The sequence below is a fragment of the Schistocerca nitens genome, chromosome 3 (genome assembly GCF_023898315.1).
Source record: "Schistocerca nitens isolate TAMUIC-IGC-003100 chromosome 3, iqSchNite1.1, whole genome shotgun sequence".
Taxonomy (NCBI): Eukaryota; Metazoa; Arthropoda; class Insecta; order Orthoptera; family Acrididae; genus Schistocerca; species Schistocerca nitens.
In genome coordinates this window covers 840,270,184-840,294,099 of record NC_064616.1, presented here as the reverse complement: position 1 = coordinate 840,294,099, position 23,916 = coordinate 840,270,184, and the positions used below count along the sequence as shown (strand labels likewise).

Here is a 23,916-nt window from a genome sequence, read left to right as displayed (position 1 = left end):
TCTAAGTTCTAGGGGACTGATGACCACAGATGTTAAGTCCCATAGTGCTCAGAGCCATTTGAACCATTTTTTTGCAGAAGAAATTCTATAAAGCTTGGAAGGTAGAAGAGAGGTACTGGCGGAAATGGGACTGTCAGTGAATAGCTGAGTCGGTACAGAACCTGCCTGTGAAAGGTAAAGAAAGATCCCAGCTTGTAGTCCTGGTGTGGCGCTCAGTTTCAAAATGCTAGGAAGTTTCAATATTTGTAAATTTAGAGTGGATACATCAGTGGTTTTGTGGATCACTGTCATTAAATAATCTGGACAATGTCACGATGGAAAAACACGAGCATTTTGCAGCATATGGTCCAGTTAGACTGGCTGACCATCAATTCGAGCGTCTTTCTCTTGGACACTTCCTGTTTTGCTACATATATCTATACTGGGATGAGTCACTGGAAAGCGAGTCGTCAACCACTTTCCAGTGAGTGTACTGAGCACTATTTTCTAGAAGTAAAAAAAATTCGAGAAGGTCGTATTGGTGTGAATAAAATTTGTCTCTTCGAGAAATAAACCATATCTCTGCTACAAATCTTAACAAAAGTTCCATTTTTGTTGTAATTCTTTGTCCTCGTCGTATTTCTGGTTATGTTAAACATTTTGTTAATCTTCTTTTCTTTGTTGTTGTTGTTGTTGTTGTGGTCTTCAGTCCTGAGACTGGTTTGATGCAGCTCTCCATGCTACTCTATCCTGTGCAAGCTTCTTCATCTCCCAGTACCTACTGCAACCTACATCCTTCTGAATCTGCTTGGTGTATTCATCTATTGGTCTCCCTCTACGATTTTTACCCTCCACGCTGCCCTCCAATACTAAATTGGTGATCCCTTGGTGCCTCAGAACATGTCCTACCAACCGATCCCGTCTTCTGGTCAAATTGTGCCACAAACTTCTCTTCTCCCCAATCCTATTCAGTACTTCCTCATTAGTTATGTGATCTACCCATCTAATCTTCAGCATTCTTCTGTAGCACCACATTTCGAAAGCTTCTATTCTCTTCTTGTCCAAACTATTTCACTTCCATACATGGCTACACTCCATACAAATACTTTCAGAAATGACTTCCTGACACTTAAATCTATACTCGATGTTAACAAATTTCTCATCTTCAGAAACGCTTTCCTTGCCATTGCCAGTCTACATTTTATATCCTCTCTACTTCGACCATCATCAGTTATTTTGCTCCCCAAATAGCAAAACTCCTTTACTACTTTAAGTGTCTCATTTCCTGGTCTAATTCCCTCAGCATCACCCGACTTAATTCGACTACATTCCATTATCCTCGTTTTGCTTTTGTTGATGTTCATCTTATATCCTCCTTTCAAGACACTGTCCATTCTTTTCTTATGATTTATTTTTCTTGGTCCACTACTTTCACTTCTCTGGAAGATTTCGATTTTATTAATTGACATTTAGTATCTGTGCCTGACTTGCATGTAGCAAATGGCACTACAGAGATACAGTTTGACATTCTGTAGAGGATTTATTTACATTAGATGGAGTATCAATACACACATTTGACACATGAGGAGACCATTTGGAAACTGCATTTTTGGAATGTTTTATATGTATGACACATGATGTTCAGAAAATATCAGCCAACTTTACCATGAGCATAAAGCACACAATGATGAAAAAATGTAATTTTTTATGTTTTTAATTTAAACAAATTTTAATTACAATCATTTATATAAGTAATTAAGAATTTATATTTGCGATGAGAACTGGATTTCTGTGTGTGATATGTAATTATAAATTAGAAGATGTGCATTTATAATAAAAACGGCAGTTGGACACATGTCTGTTAGCATATATTTCATGAATTTTATATTTAAATGTCATAGGTATTCATACTGAAGGGAAGGAAAAAATGAAAAGTAATGACTGATGCGAAATTTTTACCAGATTTGTCTTCAGTGCTACTGATCTTTTTCATATTTATGTATTCTACGCTTCATGGAAATTCTCATAGGTCATGCACCTTTGTTTAAAAATTTGCATTGGCTGGGAATCGAACCCAGGTACCTTTTATAGTGGGTATGAATTCTACCTCACAGTCACACTGTCTGTCAGGAAGTCTGCCTTACTTTAGGGTATAAAAGGCAATTGGAAAACTAGACAAGGTAATTACCTCGAGAATTTTTGATAGTTTCATTGAAGTGCTTTGGCTGTTTGATAACTGAGTTCACACTTCACTTACCGTAAACACTGCATTTGGTCTTCTTGTCAGTAAACTGAGTTATTAACTGGAACCGACTTATGAACAACTAGTCCTATCAGTAGAAAAGGTAGGACTGGTTCCATTATTCTTGCTATATGAGTGCAGGCAGCTAAACTATCATAAGTCGACTGTCATTGGTTCCTCCTCTGTCATACAGCTAACATAGATGTAACATAAAAAATAGAACTGAGTTAAGTGATGTGTCACCAAAGATTTCTCGTCGTGTTAGTAATGGTGTAACTACGTTACATCTTCTGTCACCATCTACTACTGAGTAAAAACATAAAATTATGTAATATGTCCCGCCCATAACATACTTTTGATAGAGAGAGCAATGAATAAATTTTATTAAAGCAATCTCATGACTGACTAATTTATCACTGTGCTGGTAATTAAAGCTGTGCTGCTGCATGTTCATTCATAGTGGATATTCCTTGTAATTATTTATCAAATCTGTGACTTCCTGATTGAAAGCTACTTTTCTTCTCTATGGCAGACTGCTTTTAGTGGGAAAAATTGAACTATAGAGTACATAATACATGTATACATTGTTTTAATTATTCAGTTTTGAGAAGTGTTATGACATTCTATAGCTCTAGGCTGTTTTCGTTTTGGTCCAAAGTATAAGGAGAGCGGACACTTATAACTACTTGATAGGGCCCATATTTCTGTACATTTGCATTGTGTTACTACATTTAAGTTGACAGAACCAGACCTAGGCAGTAACAGTTTTCAAATTAAAATATAGAACCTCACTGATCTGGCCAATGCCTTTATCTTTAGCAGTACTTCTGTACGCTCACTGCTCATATTTTGTTAGTATAGTATGTCCCAGATGTATCAAGATCATTCTTTTTAGGATATAAATGCTTCCAGATATGTTTCTCAGGACACAAATGTTTATTAAGTACTTTGTGATGCATTGAGTAAAATTTAATGTTGTAGTTATCAGCATTTCTGGATTGAATCACAGTCTTTTCAAATCAAAGAAATTAGGAGGATCCCTTTCTTCCTATCTTTAGTAATACCATAAGTGATACACAACAATTAATTTCAATTTTTACACTGAAATTGTTATTTATTAGAAAATTACTCTTACTTCATTTTTATGGTGGTATGAACATAGATCACTTTGAATATAAAATTATATCATATATGGGAGGAAATAAAACCACAATTTAATAAATATAGTCGTTCAAATAAAAAAATGACTAAAAGTTTTCACTTGGTAAGCGAAATTGGAGTTTTGTTTAACTTCAATGTGTCATTTCGTTCTTATGCAACATTTTGCAAGTGAAGGCCACTGTAGTTATTCGCAAATATTTGCAGAATGACGCTTGCAAATATTTGTAGAATGATGCTCAGCCATTTCACTGTCTTTAAAACATCATAAAATGGGGATCACCACTTACTAGTTTCAAAATAGTTTCAGTATTGTGTAATTACTGTCAACAAAATGCAATACTGTATTCCTGAAATGTTATTAAGGATCAAATCATTCCAATTCCATTACATCAATATTTCTGTGTCTCACACATACTTTAGTGTGTGCAAACAGAATTAATTAAAATACAACAAACGTGTCAAATGAGTAAAATTTGTCATTTTCATGGTACTAACTGACATCTGACATCCTTTTCATCTCAGGGTGAGTTGATAAAAAACATTACGTTACAGCAAAGGATACTTTACTTCATCCTTATGACATGCTATAAATAATTTGGTACAAGTTTCATATAATTTATATATGCTGGTAATACAAAATATTAAATCTTAAAACTACACTCAAAGAAAAGGCTCATATACAACTCAGAAATGCATACTGTTTTTAATACTAAATTCACATTAATCAGGACGTATAACAGTATAACATACTTCCATTAAATGTAACTTTATTTAAACATTATTTGGTATTTTATTGGGACAGTGACTAGAATCCTGGTATTTATAGAATTAAATATCTCTTTTATAAATATCAGATGCAAAATTTCTCCTATAAACACACACAGTAAGACATAAAATAAGGTAAAACATATCTTCAGTGACAATGAAATATTTTGTTCTTGAGTCATTTCTGAATAAGATTTGTTATTTTGGGATATCAAAGGATAAAAGCCATGTAGTTCATGCACAAAATCTGTAATTGATATGTAAATGACATCTGAGAGTAAATCCTAAACATTCAATAAAATAATTTATATCATATTCATTCAGTGTATAGTAAAAGTTACTCATGTTAACAAGCTTCTGTAATGGAAGGAATTAAAATGTTATAACTATTGATCTCTTTTATAAGTCATAACGGTGTACAGTTATGTAATGTGTGAAAAAAATAAGTGTCCTTCATTGAAAAATACCTACAAGTCAGTCAGAGATCTGCAGCATAATATAGGGTGACTAATTACTAACAGAAAACATCATTTTCCAATGAGAAGTTAGATTTAAGTTTTCATGTGTAAACATTCACAATACATTTACTTATTCTTGAAAATAGATTTGATATTCATATCATATTTCATAAATCTGCCACTTAGTTATTATAAACACATAAAATCAAGGAACATGTATTTCATAATAGATATTATTACTATTTTATGTTTAGTGACAGATCATAAAATATATTCATCTATTGCAATGGTTTGCTTCCATGATGATTTAAATTTTGTATGAATTAAATGTTATTCATTAATCACATTTTATATGTGTCAAATTTGTCTATATTCATACAGGCAATGTTAATGTAATGTATGGATGTGTAATAAATACTGGTTGTGTGTTGTTTCTTCTGTCACATTGATCTGCTAAACATAAATTAGGGCTATATGTGAAAAGGAGTATATTGTCAACACCTCAACAAATTAGGTGAATCATCATCAATTCCAGTATGCACTGTTCTGTGCATGGGTGTTGTCGCATAGAATTTTTCCAGCTTGGACATTACAATCTGCACTACTTCTTTTGTTTTTGCTATACATGGTAAGTTTTAAGAAAATTTAGGTGATATATTTGACTGTATAAAAACATAAATGATTATTACAAGAACACATAGAAAAATGTAGAACATTAACATTGAGATCCGTAAAGCACAATTTCTCTTGAAGAAATACGAGAGGCAAGCACCTATATGTACTAACAAGACTACCAAAACATATTATCAGTATTGTGCTAGATACAATACAAATACACACAGTTTTATGATGTTGAAAATTACCAGAGACACATGAATAAGTAAATGAAGACCACATATACAATACTGTTATATAGGAGCTGCAACATCTTATTCACTAGTAAACATATCAGGAATTTATACAACATGTGGACAAATCATGCGAAAAATGGAGAATACTTGCTGATAGAAAACTAGCAAGAAAGCAAATTCATGCATTAACCCACAAGCAGCTTAAAATTTTATCTTCTGTTCAGGATGGAAACTTTTCTCCATTGTGACATATTGTGAAACACACTGAACACTGTCACTTCATGTATTCAACTACGTTATGTTCTGTGAAAGAGAAAAATCACGGAAATATAGAAAATCTTAGGATACTGAGAAAAGATTAGAAAGAAAAACAGTGATTTGTATTACAAATGAGACATGCTAATCATTAGATGAGGTAAGCTCATTTTTGACCAGACTATTATAACATCTGCAGGCACATAACTAACAGCACATGTACTTCAGTGCTAAATCAGTTGTAAAAACGCTGCATTCGAGAAAATAATGCATTCCAATTTGTATTAGTATCACGAAATGGTTGCTCTACATAAGATTACTATTAATGAAACATAAACTCTTTTTCGAGGAAATAAATCACAACACTGACCATATACTGCAAAGCATTAAGTGATATGTGTTAATATACAACTGACTAAACAACTTCTTTTTGAATTTCAAGTAATGTGCTGAAATTGTGACTGAAAATGTCTATGCAGTTACACAAGTTATCGTCACTATTATCTCGTTTCATTGAGTGCAGCGCTTATACAACAAAACCCCGCTATTATTACAACAATTGAATAACATACATACCATAATTTATTTCTATGAGCATATATTTTAAAATAAATTTTAATCTCGATAATTCAGTTTAATATATACATTTAGATACACCGAAATCGATCATGGTTATTGACTTTTCTACTACTTGCACACACACACACACACACACACACACAAACCTACATACACTGACAAACAAATTATTTCTCGGCAAACTTTTATATACGGATTCAGACAGCTTCTTGCTTTATAAAATTTTCTGAATAGTAAGCACAGTTGTTATATTCCACGAGCAAATAAAACGTTGCATATTTATGTCGATGAAAAGTATGCACACAAGCAAGCGGAGAGGCACTGTACCCTGACTGCAAAATGAGATGTTTATTCTGGTCCTTCCCATTCTCGGCATTCATTCAGCACAGCTAAGAGAGAGCACACAGTAACTGCAACACTAAAAAGAAAACACCAATCGTATGTATCTGTGTTGAAATATTTAAATTTGTTTGTATGACACGAATTCTCTTTTTAATTATACAATTGTTCATCCATTTGTGCTATCTAAGTCTGAACATCAAGCACTTGTTACACATATTTATTGGGCCAAACATAGCCTTTTGGTAGTTTTCAAGGACCTCACTACCTACAGAAGTAACTCACTGATATGATAGAATGATAAATAAAGTATTAAGCACATAGAAAGTTGTAAACATGGATAACACACATAAATAAATACTGCCAATATATTCAGCTGCGTAGTTGTGGGACTTAATTTTCCCAGATATTAATAAATAGACACAGACAATCATGCATACATATGTCTCCATAGACTATTAGATTACTGACACCAATACTAGAGAAGAATATTTGGAAACAGGACAAAAGCAGTGAAACTGAAATGGGATATACAGGCTGAAATGTATTCTCCACCACAATTTCAAATGTAGTATAATATATCCTCCGTTAGTTGCATATGATAACCACGGAAGAGAGACATAATTCTGTATGACTGGTGTGTTTTCGTGCAGTAATTCTGCGTTTCAAGATCTCGAATGCATAATCTCGTAAGTGTTGTAAGAGGATAGCAACAATCTTCCAGAGGAAGTGTGAAAGTGTACTGTTGATTTTGGGTCACGTGATCACATTATAAAAAGGTAACCTTTCTGGTTCCGTTCTTTAACTCAGGAATCATGCATTGTGTTTTATTCGGCGATGTGAACGTTAGCAACGGTGAGATTTCTCGTATTGTAACAAGGGTACGATATCACTTGTGATACATAGCGTCATGCCAGATTTCATCATGGCAGTACTTTATAAATGTGTATCTTTATTAACCAATTAAGATAAACGAGCTATAGAAATGGACGAACATTGGTAACATTCGAAAATCTTTTAGGCGGAATCTTCGCCGCTAACGTCGTTGTTCTCCGATGTCCAGACGTGCCGGCCGGTGATCACATGGTAGTAGAAGCCGTGACCCAGGGGCCACTCCACGTCTCTTGACCAGAGCTTCCGACTGAAACATAACATTACGATATTCTTAATGAAAGAGTGAAGGAGCACATGTACTAAAAATGCGTCACATATGCAATAAACAGAATAATGTTAAGACAATGACAAAATTCAGGTACAAAGAGTTGATCATTAAGGGTGAGAACTTTTTTTAAAAAAAATATGGTAAATTTATTTCAAGACTGGTTCTTATTTCCGGTACACTGTGTATAACATTTATTTGTTTTCATGTAAAATTCCTAAGACATTCTGTACAAAAAATTTATCTAGTCTTTTAGTAAGTATAGGAAATTAGTTCCTGATGTTTCGGGGCGCGACAAGTGTCTTCAGCATTTGCTTTGATTTCTGCTCTGTTTCTGCCATAAAATCATAATGCCACAGCTCAGTTATAGCAATAAACCGGTGCATTAAATGTGTTTATTCGTTAAAAAACCAAGCCAATCACAGCTGAGAAATTCTTTGCCGTATCAAATGGTTCAAATGGCTCTGAGCACTATGGGACCTAACATTTGTGGTCATCAGTGGTCTAGAACTTAGAACTACTTAAACCTAACTAACCTAAGGACATCACACAGATCAATGCCTGAGGCAGGATTCGAACCTGCGACCGTAACGGTCACGCGGTTTCAGACTGAAGCGCCAAGGACCGCACGGTTGCCGTATCAACTTTCGGTCAGCTTGCAATAACTGCGGTACCAATCTTTCACAAAGATATCTTATAATTACTTCTATACGTAAAATGTATCTCACTCCTTCTCCTGATATATTCATTCAACGTACATGCCTTGAAACAGCGGAGACCCCGTTAAATCTATTATTGACAGTAAGCAACATTTACTCAAGGTGGAGTAGTCTGGTGTTGGCGGATGGGACTGAGAATAAACGTGTTATGATTTCACGTGTACAAAATTTCTGATACAGCGGCAGAATGTAATGACAGAGACGTCATAACGTGGCAATCGAGTACGGAAATGGTCTAAGTTATGCAATGGGTCACAAACTTCACTCGTTGTAAATACCGCGTAATCTTGTCGACTTTCTGTGCGTAACGAAAGATACTATGTGTAACAGCTGGAGAATATGTTTAGTATTAAATTACTTGCGGAATTTCTAACCGCGTAACTTTACATAATATCTGCAGGATTTAGAACAGCTTGTTCCAATCTGACTGAAGCAAATTAAAATAGAATAAACACAAACGTATAACACGCAAGTGAACTGGAAACGATTTTTAAGCATCGCAAAAATCTAGAGGCCTCATATTCCACTATATAATAAAAAATAGTTTTCCATTTCTATCACACAGTAATCATACGCAGGACTAAGACACACAAGGAGTCTTTCACATTCAAGTTTATAAATGTAACTTAAATACTGCGGAAGCGAAATGAGGCAATGGCTCCTGTTTTATCGTTTTTTAAAGGAATTTCTTTGTCGTTGCATAAATTACCTGTAACTGAGGGGAATACGGTTTTTATGGATTATATCACGGTATTTAATTTCACTGAAGAGAAAATCATATCACTCATTTGTGCTTTGACAAGTAAACAATTATTTGCGACGTAACGTTCGTTGGGCGCATTCTCTTCGACGTACACGAGCCTTACAGTCATATATCCAATGTTACACAAAACGTCCATTAGTTACGTAAACCAGGTTACCAGCCTATAGAGGAGCTACGTATTGCTGTCAGTGCTGGAATTTTGTCAATATAAATGTAAAACCTTTATTGTTGCCTCGAAAATAGTCTGTCAATTATCATGCTTTCAGCAGTGCAAATGTCAGCAGTAAATGGCTCTATCGAATTACATTTAACTGTTGCGTCACCATTCCCAGACTGGAATGACAGAAACGGAAGGGAGACATAATTACGTACGACCAATGGGTTTTCCTGTAGTAATTCAGCGTTTCCAAGAGTTACAATGAACGGTATCAAGCCTTAAAACAAACTGAAATACTTTTGAAAATATCGGATAAATTTGTGTAGCATTTCCTGAAACTACATCTTGTAGTAAAAGAAAAAGAAATCAGCGTGAATATAAGCCGTTATCGTAAATGGTTACCAGAATAATGGATCACTCTATTCTGCTGCCGAAGTCCACAACGTTATTGTTAATGTAAATGTACCTCTTTCTGTGATACTTTGGCTGGGAAAAAACCATCAATGGATCCGTTATAAATCACACATGTTGTTGCAGGTTAAATGGTACAACACAGTGGGATACGTTGAGATTGGCTAAGAGGGTAGGGTGGCAAGAGGAAGTGGCGTAGTTTCACTAACCGCGTCATGACGCCGTTTGTTAATAGATGACAATTTTTATTTTCTCTCAGTGAACTGCGTAAATTAAAATGAGCACCTATGCGCACCAGTGAGTTGCAGATGTGTTTCTGAATTAGAAAACTTGCACTGCAGTATGGTACGTGCATTTGGTTCCATAACACTGGGCAACAAAGAAAATGTTTTGGGTTTAAAAATAGTAATTTTACATGTATTTCCATCTGCTGAATTCAAAAATCACCATAAAAATGACATATTAGCTCTTGTTCCGAAGATAAAGTGACATTTCATTTTTTAGAGTGAAGATTTTAAATTTGGGGGAACTTTCTTTTGGGAGTTGGCACACATGTCAAATAGCAAAACAAAAATGCTCTTCAGCTGTTTGTAAGTCATAAACATAGATACTGTTGCTGTGACTGTGAATTACATGTAGCTTCTACTCAAATTAATGCAAAATTTCTGGTTCGAGAGTGCTTTTTTAGTGTAAAATATGTAAAAATGCCGCGGAAATGTGTAAATATGGTGAATAACTTTTGTTATATTTGTGGCGAAATAACATTTACCTCACAGAAACGCAATGTGACGCCTCTTGTAAAGACTGCCTATCAGTATTATTTCAATATGAAAGTAGGGGACCAGGATAAGTCGTGAGCTCCACATATATGTTGCAACGCATTTTCAGTTACACTGCGACAAAGGCTGAAAAAGAAGAAACGATCTATGGGTTTCGTTGTGCCTATGATTTGGCGGGAGCCTACAAACCATACAGATGAATGATATTTCTGCCTCACTCCACCTATAAAGGCAGGATTGTCTATGAAGAAAAGAACAGTTCAGTACCAGAATATTCCATCAGCTATTCGACCGATTCCACATTCGGATAGTTTACCAGATCCTACTCCACCCGAAAATTGTGTGTTTGAAGTAGAAAATGAAGACAGTGTGGAACCAGAAGAACCAAAGAAGCCTTCAACATCCCATGTCCCTGATTTTGAGGGAAAAGATGATAAACCGCACAGACTGAGTCAAGCGGAATTGAGCGATCTCATTACAGACCTTGGCCTGTCAAAGGAGAATGTAGAAATTCTTGGGTCTCGACTACAGCAGTGGAATCTTCTCCAAAGTGATGTGAGAATCTCACAGTACAGAAAACGTCACATTGAACTGCTTCCCTTTTTTGAGAAGAAAAATAATCTTGTTGTTTGCTGCGACATTAATGGATTGATGAAATCTTTGAATTTGAACCATAATCCAATTGAATGGAGGCTATTCATAGACTCCTCCAAGCTTAGTTTGAAAGCTGTGTTACTTCACAACGGGAACCTTCTTTCGTCTATTCCTGTTGGTCATGCTGTTCACATGAAGGAGACATATGCAAATATGACAGCCAATTAAATATCATGAACACAAATGGAAAATCTGTAGTGATCTAAAAGTCATTTCCATACTCTTAGGAATCCAACTGGGTTGCACAAAGCATTGCTGCTTCTTATGTATGTGGGACATTAGAGATAGGAAATTACATTATATTAAAGAAGACTGGCCTGCAAGAAATCTTCACCCTAGCGAGAAAAATGTCGTTGCCAATCCTCTTGTGGACCCAAAAGACGTTCTTCTTCCACCCCTGCGTATCAAGCTGGGTTTGTTGAAAAACTTTGTCAAAGATATGTACCGAGAAGGATGGGCCTTTAAGTACATAAGAGAGAAATTTTCGAAATTAAGTGATGCAAACGTTAGGGAAGGCATTTTTGTCGGACCAAAAATAAGAGAACTTGTAGAGGATCCTGCATTTGACCAAGTTTTGGAGGGGAAAGAAAAGGAAGCTTGGGAAGCCTTCAAGGGTGTTGTTCATGGATTTTTAGGCAACAAAAGAGATGACAACTACAAGCATTTGGTGACAGTGATCCTGCAAAAATACAGTAACCTTGGATGCAACATGTCCCTTAAGATCCATTTTCTCCACTCCCACCCAGACTTTTTCCCTCCTAGTTGTGGAGCTGTTAGTGGTGAACATGGTGAGAGATTCCATCAGGACATTTCTGTTATGGAACAAAGATATCAGTGCCGTTGAAACGAAGTAATGCTTGCGGATTACTGTTGGTCTTTGTGTAGCGATTCTGCGGAACTCCATTACAAGAGGCAAGCTAAAAGACGACGAAGTCAATAGGCCACCACATGATTCTCTTAGGACACGACCATCTGCGAAGTATTTTTACAGCAATTTAGAACTATTAGCATGTAATTACCAGTTAAAAAAATCAAATGCACTTTTATTGTTGTTAGCATGTATGTAATTAAAATGTATCATTTTCTCTCAATCCGTTGATATGTAATACTTCCACCTTGTGTATATCATAGAAACTGGAACTAATAAAAAATTTTCTTTGTCATATTTGTTTTTCTCAACCCAAAATTAGTAAGAATTGCCGTATGAAGTGCTCGAAACATTCAAAAATTATTTTTTTGTTGCCCAGTTTAATCTGACGTAGAAAGATGCAACGGTGACTTCGTTATACACAAAAGCAGAAAAAATAATGTTTTTACTTTTTAATTATTGACGTTAATTAAAGCAAGTGACTTCGTAGGTTTTCCCGGTGTAATAAGTCAGAAAGTCTCTTCAGGTTTGCTGCCGGATCCTAAAATCAACTTGACTCGATATTTCGGCGATCCAACTGGACACAACCAGCAGCAGAATGCTGCTTCGCTGATGAGCCCCTTTGAGAACTGACGCTAGGCTGCAAATCGACGTCCTATTCAATAGACATTATATGGACGGTAAATTGACACACGAGTAGAAATGAATTCAGCATTTAACTTACAAGAGAATAATTTTTTTTTCAGTGAATGAAGGAAATATTTCATGCAGAAATATTTCATGTATTGTTAGAGAACTGCTTGTTACTACAGAGAGAGTATTAGCGCTTAAAAGCGATTGTGTTAAAGAGTCTCTGGCAGTTCCGTGCCCAGTGTCCATAATATTCAAGCGGTTCCTCGCTATCTCGCACGCGAGCCTGGAATAGCCACGAACGACGCCGCTGCTTAGCAACTGGCACACACTAGAATACATCCACGTCAGCCGCTCCGACCTGTAGCCTCCAATAATAGGTCTTTGCGCTCCCTTTGCTACGCTTCTACGCCTTTGTGTCACAATCACGTCATGCTCTTTTTACTTACACTTCGTTAAACATAGGACGGTGCATGTCGGTTGTGGAGACTGTGACACATGAAAGTACTCCCACCAGTTATCTTTCCGACGTAGTTTCATCGTGGCTTCCGGCCGTTATTCCATATGCCACACAGTTACTGACGGCTGTATCGGATTTCCGGCTATGTCATTCAAATAGCACTTACTGTAGACAGCAGAATGGATTAACGTTTGAAGAGTACAGCTACAGTGAACGCCGTACTGAATAATTCTGAATGAGATGTTGCTTCACTCCCACTCTCGTTGGTAATGCCACAAATTAATTGCTGCTTTAAGTACATAAGGGCTTCTCTACAGCTCAGTTTTATACATATCTAGTGTAGGGTTCGTTTCGGGCCACACAGGCGCGAATTAATTTCAGCAAACTCAACCTAAGTCAGATATTAAATTTTGTTCTTACCCGTGAAGTTTTTCTTCAAGTGAACTGATTTGATAAATCAGAATTAAGAGCCATTACGGATCTCATCCGGATCTGCGGGCTTAGGTACACCAATGTAAACTGAAACTAATTGTTACCTTATCAGTCTTTCAACGTACTTAAGAGACTGAAAAAGGTCTTAGTGCAGTAATGTACGGTAGCGAGCACATGAATTTGACACAGGTGTTGCCGTATTACTGACATTGCCATAAGATTGTGAATTACGACGTATGCAGCAGAAAATTATAATGCCAGGGAGCAATAAGCGAAATTAAAAGGTTCCGTTGCTTGATCGCTCATTTCCTGTCATTCATGTGAAACAACGACAGTGTATTCCCTCCGACCATTTATGACCACCCAGATATGAAACTTAGACACTAAACATGTAACTGGGATGTGTTTTCCGAAGATACTGACAGAAGAAGGGAGTTAGTTATTGTCAACAGGATATTTAAGAAGGTTTCCGCGAATCCCAGCTGTGTGGACGAGTAATTTACTCTGAATTCAAGGCAGCTGAACTCTCCTCTGCTGACAACGTCATTTAATTGGCTGTCGGACCTCTGAAGCCATGTAATTTATGCAACTCTCACGTTTGTGCCAGAAGTACATTGCTACCCGAATAGCTGCTTCATGCGATATGTACACTTCTAGCACACTAAAAGAGATTCAGTAAGTCTGCGCAAAACTTTAGGAGCCCAAGAAATACGCATTCAAAACCGTTGAAGAACCGTCTAAGTCTCTGATATAACTCGTTGACTCGACTTCACGTCAGATGTTCTCTGTCTGTTGTGAGAACGGTTATGAAAATTACAGACTTCTTAGTTTTTCTAATGAAAGAGCCTATTTATTCCTAAATATACACGTATGAAATTTATTTTAAAATCTACACACATTAAAAGGAGAAATATTAATATTTTTATAAGTATACAAACAACAATCATTTTAAAAGCTGGAACTGTGTATCAAATCAAGAAAAGAAAACATTATTTTCCTACAAATCAGGAAACTGGCGGAAAAACGGTTACACGATTAAAAAAAAAACGCAGATTTAGGAACGGACCTGGACAATGTGCCAGTCATTTCAACGTACGGCCTACTGTGAACATCAAGAAATAGTAACTTGTACATTGTATTTATGGCAACGAAATTTCAACGCCTTCAATTTTTGTGGTTTCACTAGACGTACGTTTGCCAATACGGAAACTTCAGTTTTGTTGATAAACTACCGTTTGTCACAAATAACATTACGATAAAGACTATTTCCCACTGGGAATAATATAATGTTTCCCAACATTATATGATTTCGGGTATGCAGCAGTGAGTGTTTTGATGACATTTAGCCACATTGTAAGAGTAAAATTTGTATAACATTTTCTGAAGGTTGTCTCTGTCCTTGAAGATTTAAGTTCTCTTTTCTCTTACAGTCATATGTAACACATTAGTCTAAATAATTAAATGCAGTACGCGGTGGGTGCGGTAATGTTTACGTAGTGTAAGTGATTGTGTTGCTTTGAGTTAATAGACAGCGCCCTCACGCACGTGTTGTGCCACGCCAGTGCGTGTACCCTCTGTGCTTACCTAAGGTCTACGCTCATGAAATAGCAGACGGCCTTTGCTGTGCCAAGCGAATAATGCAAACAACAGCGCTGTTTATATTTGTCAGCTTTGCAAATTGACGTTCGTTTGCCGCCTTGGGTTAACGCAACGCGGTCGCTGCCCCGTTTTAAACGCCCCATTTTGCGTGACTCATCATTAACATTGTGCCTAAAATGGGACCGCATCGTGTATAAGCAGTGTAACGGTGGAACAACATTATAATAGTTCCATACCAAGGGTGAACTGCCAGCTTCGTGCGCTTTCGTAGTAACATGAACCGAATTAATTTTTGCACTGTTTTATGGCTGTAAGATATTAAGAGCGAAGGAAAGCAAATAAAGATTTCAAGAGATAAATGACATGAACTAATATAAAGGAAAGGGAAATACTGCTGTAAGTGGTAAACCTACATCTCTCACTGGGAAAAATGTGTTCGTCGCCAGAGTAACTATGTTGACAAATAAACATGAAGAAAAAAGGTGTAGAGTGTTAATAACGTCTGCGTAATTTGAAAAGCCTTAACAGTTTTCGCATGACAAAAATCGGAGGCATAACTTTTCAGAACGCATTCGTACATCCATTAGAACATGTTTACTGTAGTCAGTCCCTGGTCTCCCTCTGCAATTTTTACGCTTCATATTTCTCTTCATTACAAAACTGACGATTCCTTGATGATTCAGGAAGTGTACCGTAACTGCTCTGTTATTCTAGCCAAGTTATGCCGTTTTTCGTCCCATTTCAACCCAGCGCCTCCTCATTATTTATCCGCTCTACTCATCTAATTTTGAGCATTCTATTCTCTTTTCGTCCGAACCATTTATCGTTTCCGTTTCACTTTCGTAGCCGGATACTGTGGCCTAGTGGTTCTAGGCGCTTCGGTCTGGAACCGCGCTGCTGCTACGGTCGCAGGTTCGAATCCTGCCTTGGGCATGGATGTGTGTGATAGATTAGTTAGGTTTAAGTTGTTCTAAGTCCAGGGGACTGATGACCTACGATGTTAAGTCCCATACTGCTTAAAGCCATCTGGACCATCTTCACTATCGTCCTAGGATACGCATGAGATAAACACCTTCACAAAAATCTTTGTAAAACTGACATTTATATCTGATGTAAAAAAAACTCGTTTTTACGATTACTTTTCTGCCAATCTGCATTTTATATCCTCTCTACTTCCTTCATTGTCACTTCTTTTGCTGCTCGATTAGAAAAACAGATACAATACGTTTAGCGTCTCATTCCCTAGTATAACTGATTCAGCACCACGTGCCATAAATGGACTACTTTCTGGTGCCTTTGTTTTATAAGGGGTGATAAAAAAGTTTCTGTTCTAAGGCTGTACAGTCCAGAATCGGTATGCCGATCAGACAAAATCACCGACAGGAATCATCCCAACGACGCACCGGTTTGAACATAGCCGTTTGGTAACACACCGTGTCCTGCAGAATGAAGAGGTCTGTAACTGCCTGCTGCACATCCTCGTTTGACAGAAATCATAGATCCTTCAAGGTTTTTTTAAGGGACTAAAGACGTGATAATAGCACAGGAAGAGATCAGAACTATATGGTGGGTGCTCGAGTTCGATATGGTGTAACTTATGTGCTACGACATTTGTGATATGGGGACGTGCGTCATCATGAAGCAGCAGCACACCTTGGCGTATCATTACACAGCGGTGGTTTTCGACAGACGTGGTGTCCTATGCACATTCTTCATTTTCCGATGGACGTATACCGGTGTTTGCCCATCGGCATCCAAGAAATGAGTAACAGCATGTTGGCCCTATTTGGACGCATTTGGTAATAAAGTCGCAGCGTTCACGTTTCCGTATTTACTGCACGCACGTTAGAAATACACCACTGCCACACTAATCACTTGACTGCATGTCGGTGCTTATAAACCAGCATCAGAGTCACGCTACGTTCGATATACGCTGCAGCGACGTCCTCAAACGAAAACTTTTTGATCGCTTCCTATACTTTTATAACCTGTCTGATCAACTGCTCTTCGAAATCCTTTACCGTCTCTGACGGAAATGAAAAAATGGGCGTATGGCATCGTTGGCCGGGATGCCGCATTGCCGGCCGGGCGGGATGGCCGAGCGTTTCTAGGCGCTACAGTCTGGAACTGCGCGACCGAATCCTGCCTCGGGCATGGATGTGTGTGAGGTCCTAAGGTTAGTTAGGTTTAAGTAGTTCTAAGTTCTAGGGGACTGATGACCTCAGAAGTTAAGTCCCATAGTGCTCAGAGCCATTTGAACCATTTTGATGCCGCATACGGGGAATTTCGGCCGCCATCTGCAAGTCTTATTTCAGCCGACGCCACATCAGGCGACTTGCGCGCCGGTGATGAGATGAAATGATCATGAGGAGAACACAACACCCAGTACTCGAGTGGAGAAAATCTCCAACCCGGTCGGGAATCGAACCCCGGCCTGCTTGCATGGGAGGCGAACACGTTACCACCCAGCTAAGCAGGTGGACTCTGACGGAATTAGATTGTCATCTGCTAACCTCAAAGTTTTAGTTTTTTCAGTATAAAATTTAAATTTCTTTTCCAATTTCTTGTTGGATTCCTTCGCGGCTTGCTCAATGTACAGATTAAATAACATCAGAGATGGGCTGCAACCCTGTTTGACTCCGTTCTCAGCTACTGTTTCCCTTTAATGTTTTTTGATTTATAACTGTAGTACGGTATATTTACAGTTGGTAGAGATCCTTCCGCTCCATGTGTTTTATCCTTATTACCCTGTGAATTTCGAAAACAGTATTCCAGTCAACAGTGTCAAAGAATATCTCTGGATCTACAAATGGTGAAAGAGTCATTGAATAAGTAATGTCCCTATATTTTTACAGCCGTTGATGTATATGGGAAAGCGTCCTTTTAGGTGTTCCACACTTGGTGATTCTTATGTACGTGTGCTACGTTTCGAGCAGTTCCGACTCAGGCAGAGCCGTAGTGAACCATCAAAGTGCCGTCTATGCAAGACTCCCGTTACAAGTAATGCACTGTAACTGAAACTGCGGTGAACATCGATAAACGTTTGTGTGCAGTGTAAGGTAATGATGCTGTTGATAGACGCACTGTTGAGGAGGCAGGTAAAGAGATTTTAAGCATTTGCAAACGCAGAAACACAGCGCCATGTTGGGCCGCATTCGGGATGTCGTGTCACATGATGGATCGCGAAGATACCATTACTCGCGCAGATAGGACCATCACAACACGTCAAATGGCTCTACATGTAACGGAAGGCTTTGATAGCGCTGTGAGTGAGAGACATGGATATTCAAAAGTGTGTCGGCCGGAGTGGCCGAGCGGTTCTAGGCGCTACAGTCTAGAACCGCGCGACCGCTACGGTCGCAGGTTCGAATCCTGCCTCGGGCATGGATGTGTGTGATGTCCTTAGGTTAGTTAGGTTTAAGTAGTTCTAAGTTCTAGGGACTTATGACCTGAGATGTTAAGTCCCATAGTGCTCAGAACCATTTGAACCATCATCCATGCTATAGCCCCGACCTTCTAGGGCCACTAAGGATGCTTTAAGTGGGGCACACTTTGAACATAATGAGAGCGTAATTCATGCAGTGAAAAGGAGCACAGGACAAGGGCATTTACCAGCAACGGAGTACATTCTCTTACACAACACTGGTGTATGACCATATAACGTGATAGAGACTATGCAGAAAAATAGTACATGTAAAAAAATGTTGACTGAAATCGTCTCCTCAATGAACCACGGACTTCTCCGATGTGGGATAGTTTTCATGCCTCATCGATGCAGATAGCTATACTGTAGGTCGAATCACAACGGAGGGGTACCTGTGGAGACCCCAAACAGGTGTTTTAGGAAGAGAGGCAACAAAATGGTTCAAATGGCTCTGAGCACTATGGGACTCAACTGCTGAGGTCATTAGTCCCCTAGAACTTAGAACTAGTTAAACCCAACTAACCCAAGGACATCACAAACATCCATGCCCAAGGCAGGACTCGAACCTGCGACCGCAGCGGTCCTGCGGTTCCAGACTGCAGCGCCTTTAACCGCACGGCCACTTCGGCCGGCAGAGAGGCAACAGCCTCTTCAGTAGTTGCAGGTAAGCAGTCTGGATGATCAACTGATCTGGCTTTGTAACATGTACTAGTATTGCGAACGCTGAAGGCAAGGGGAAATTACAGCCGTTATCTTTCCTGAGGGCTCTACTGTATGGTTAAATAATGATGGCATCCTTTTTGGTAAAACATTCCAGAGGAGAGATAATCCCCCTCACATCTCTAGATGGGGACAAATCAGGAGGAGGTCGTCACCAGGAAAAACAAAACTAGTATCCTACGAGTCTGAGCGTGGAATGTTAGACCCCGTAATCGAGCAGATAGGTTAGAAAATTGAAAATTGGAAATGGGTAGGTTGAAGTTAGATATAGTGGTAATTAGTGAAGTTCGGTGGCAGGAAGAACAGAAGTTCTGGACGGGTCAGTAGAGGATCATAAATAAAAAATCAAGTAGGGGAATGATGGTGGTGGTGGTTAGTGTTTAACGTCCCGTCGACAGCGAGGTCATTAGAGACGGAGCGCAAGCTCGGGTTAGGGAAGGATTGGGAAGGAAATCGGCCGTGCCCTTTCAAAGGAACCATCCCGGCATTTTCCTGAAACGATTTAGGGAAATCACTGAAAACCTAAATCAGGATGGCCGGAGACGGGATTGAACCGTCTTCCTCCCGAATGCGAGTCCAGTGTGCTAACCACTGCGCCACCTCGCTCGGTTGTAGGGGAATGAGGGAGTACGTCTACCAATGAACAAAAAAAAAAGGAGTACAGGTAAGCTACTATGAGAAACACAATGAAAACATAATCGTAGCCAAGAGAGACAAGAAGCAAAAATCCACTACTGCAGTACACGTTCATTCGCCAGCTAGCACCGCATATGATGAATAGATTGAAAGAATGTATGATGATTCTAGAAAGAGATTTTCGCTCTGTAGTGGAGTGAGCGCTGACATGAAACTTCCTGGCAGATTAGAGCTGTGTGCCGAACCGAGTCTCCAACTCGGGACCTTTGCCTGCGTGGGGAGGTGCTCTACCATTCTTTTTTTCTTTTTTTGATCTATGTATATAACCTGTGCGGCCTTGCTAGTCCACCATCCGACGCAACCCCTCCCCCTCCCCTCCCCCAACTACATTAGTTGGATGCTTCTGTTTCACAAATCCCAGAAACATCCCCATCAGAAATCTAATATGCTACAAACAAAGTTGAAAAAAGGAACTGCTCCAGGCAGTGATACCCTCTCAATCGATATTTTAAATCTGATGAATGAGGCTCTATAAAGCACATACCTAAAATATAGCAAACTTGAAACTTCCTGGCCGGCCGGGGTGGCCAAGCGATTCTGGGAGCTACAGTCTGGAACCGCGCGACCGCTACGGTCGCAGGTTCGAATCCTGAATCGGGCATGGATGTGTGTGATGTCCTTAGGTTAGTTAGGTTTAAGTAGTTCTAAGTTCTACCCCTAGAACTTATGAACTGATGACCTAAGCAGTTGAGTCCCATAGTGCTCAGAGCCATTTGAAACTTCCTGGTAGATTAAAAGCGTGTGCTGGACCGAGGCTCAAACACGGGACCTTCGCCGTTCTCGGGTAAGTGCTCTACCAACTGAGCCACACAAGCACAGCGCAGGAAATGTCCTCAGAAGTTCAGTTCTGGAAGCACCTCGTATCCTATCTTCCAAACTTCACAGAAGCTCTTTTGCGAACCTTGCAGAACTAGCACTCCTCGAAGAAAGGATATTACGATGGCATAGCCACAGCTCGGGGGACGCTTCCAGAATGAGATTTTCAATCTGCAGCGAAATGCGGCTGATATGAAACTTCCTGGCAGATTAAAACTGTGTGTCGGACCGAGGCTCGAGCTCGGAAACTATATGTTTCAATGTACGACGAGGTAAAGGAAATTATTCAGATATTTAAGGGAGAGGCAAATTTCATTGTGATGGAGGACTGAAATTCGATAGTAGAAAGAGGAAGAGAAAGAAAACTAGTAGGAGGATATGGACGGGGGAAAGGAATCAAAGAGGAAGCCGGGCGGTAGAATTTTACGCGGAACACAATTTAATCATCGCTAAACTTGGTTTAAGAATCATGAATGAAGGGTGTATCCGTGGAAGAGACCTGGAGACTTTGGACGATTTTGTATTGGTTACATAATGGTAAGACACACATTTCGGAATCAAATTTTAAGCTGTAAGACATTTCCAGGGCAGACTTTACTCTGACCACTATTGATTGCTTATGAACTGAAGATTCAAATTGAAGCAACTGCAAGAAAAAGAGAACTTTAGAAATGAGTGGATACTTCAGGACGTAATGGATTTCACTGTTGAGAGGAGAAAACATAAAAATTCAGAACATGAAGCCGGCAAAAGGGAATATAGACGTATAAAAATGAGATTGACAGAAAGTGCAAATGACTAAACAGGAATGGCTAAAGGAGACATTCAAGACTATAGACGCACGTGTAACTAAAGGAAAGTTAAAGACCGCCTACATGAAAATTGAATAGACTTTTGGAGGAAAGAGAAGCTGTTTTATGAACATCAAGAGCTCAGTTGGAAAATCAGTGGAACAAGTATGCAGAGGGTAGTTTGGGTTCCGGAAGATGTAGGAACACGCGAGGCAATACTGGATAAAGGACTTCTTTTACAAGATAGATTAAAGAAAGGCAAACCTACGTTATAGCATTTACAGGCTTAGAGAAAGCTTTCGACAATGTTAAATAGAATACTCCTCTTTGAAATTCTGAGGATAGGAGGAGTAATGTACAGGGAGGGAAAGGTTACTTACAAGTTATACAGAAGATAGACTCCATTTATAAGAGATGTAGGGCATGAAAGGGATGTTGTGGTAGAAGAGTGAGTGAGAGATGCTTGTAGCTTATCCCCGATGTTATTCAGTCAGTACATTGAGTAGCGAGTAAAGGAAACCAACGATAGATTTGGAGAAGGAATTAAAATTCATGGAGAAGAAATAAAAACTTTCAGGCTTGCCTATGATATTGTAAATCAGTCACAGGCAGGAAAGTACTCGGAAGTGCAGTTGAACGAAGTGGAGATTGTCTTGGAAGGAGGACATAAGATGGTTCAAATGGCTCTGAGCACTATGGGACTCAACATCTTAGGTCATAAGTCCCCTAGAACTTAGAACTACTTAAACCTAACTAACCTAAGGACATCACACACACCCATGCCCGAGGCAGGATTCGAACCTGCGACCGTAGCAGTCCCGCGGTTCCGGACTGCAGCGCCAGAACCGCTAGACCACCGCTAGGACATAAGATAAAAATAAACAAAAGCCAAATAAGGGTAATGGAAGGTAGCCGAAGTAAATCAGGCGATGCTCAGGAAAGTACATAAGGAAATGAGACGCTGGAAGGAGTGGCCGAGTTTTGCTATTTGGGCAGTAACTCAAATGATGATGGACGATATTTAGAGAGGATGTAAAACGTAAACTGATAAAACAAGAAAAGCGATTTCATGAAAAGAAACTTGTTAACATCGAATATACATTTTAGTATAAGGGAGTCTTCCACGGAGATATTTTTCTGGAATTATGTCTTGTATGGCAGGCAGGACGAGAAAGAAGCTTATGAAATGTGGTGTTACAGAAGACTGCATAAGGTCAGATGGCTAGATTGCGTTGTGGTGTTTATGCCAAACCCGTGCCCACACTTGTTACATTTTCGTTGTTATATTTTTATGCACAGTATAGGAAGATTTTGTTACGGGAGGCTAGCAAGTTTGTAGGATCACAAGGCAGACTCATCGAAAGACGCGCCAGAACCGCGCTGCTGCTACGGTCGCAGGTTTGAATCCTGCCTCGCGCATGGATGTGTGCGATGTCCTTAGGTTAGTTAGGTTTAAGTAGTTCTAAGTCTAGGGGACTATTTCGTGTTCAGTCAGAAGATTAACTATAGCGCATCTAATGGTTCAAATGGCTCTGAGCACTATGGGATTTAACATCTGAGGTCATCAGTCCCCTAACTAACCTAAGGACATCACACACATCCATGCCCGAGGCAGGATTCGAACCTGCGGCCGTAGTGGTCGCGCGGTTCCAGACTGAAGCGCCTATAATCGCTCGGCCACCATGGCCGGCAGCGCATCTAACGACAGTATTTCGGATTCATCTCCTCAGACGATAAGTCCCTTAGTGTTTGTACCCATTTGAACCATTTTTTGAATTCTCTTAACAACAAACGTGTTTTGAAACAAATGTGGTGTATTATTTATTGGACGACCTTCGTATGAATTAGGTTTGCCTTTTTTCAACACAGTGGAGTCAGTGTTTTGTCGCGTGAAACGAAACTGATCTTCCACGAGGTCGGCTTCTACCAGCATTTTCCAGTCTTCTGCAACTAATTCCTGTACATATTTTGCAACAAATTGAGATTCCGTAACATTCACACTTATCAACACCCAACGTCTTTTGAATTTAATTTATAACATATTCGCTAAAAATTCTATAGGTATCATCGGAAGACCGATACTTGTTCTTAGGGTTTCAAAACTATTGACGAATATTTCTCAAAAAAGAAATACATTGCTATTCTTTTTATATGCAGCATTAGTTCGTCATTCATCACTGTACATCAATTTTAGGGAAGGCGTAACTGT

At 38.9% G+C, this 23,916-nt stretch overlaps 1 protein-coding gene across 1 annotated transcript in view; it reads right to left on the bottom strand.

Moving 5' to 3' along the window:
• Positions 1 to 4,794: 4,794 nt before the first annotated feature.
• Positions 4,795 to 23,916, bottom strand: part of LOC126249445 (toll-like receptor 6) — a 326,659-nt gene continuing 307,537 nt past the window's right edge. Inside the window, exon 2 of the mRNA XM_049951099.1 lies at positions 4,795 to 7,770. The gene's annotated coding sequence lies outside the window, so the exon portion shown is untranslated. The remainder of the gene's footprint in view (positions 7,771 to 23,916) is intronic.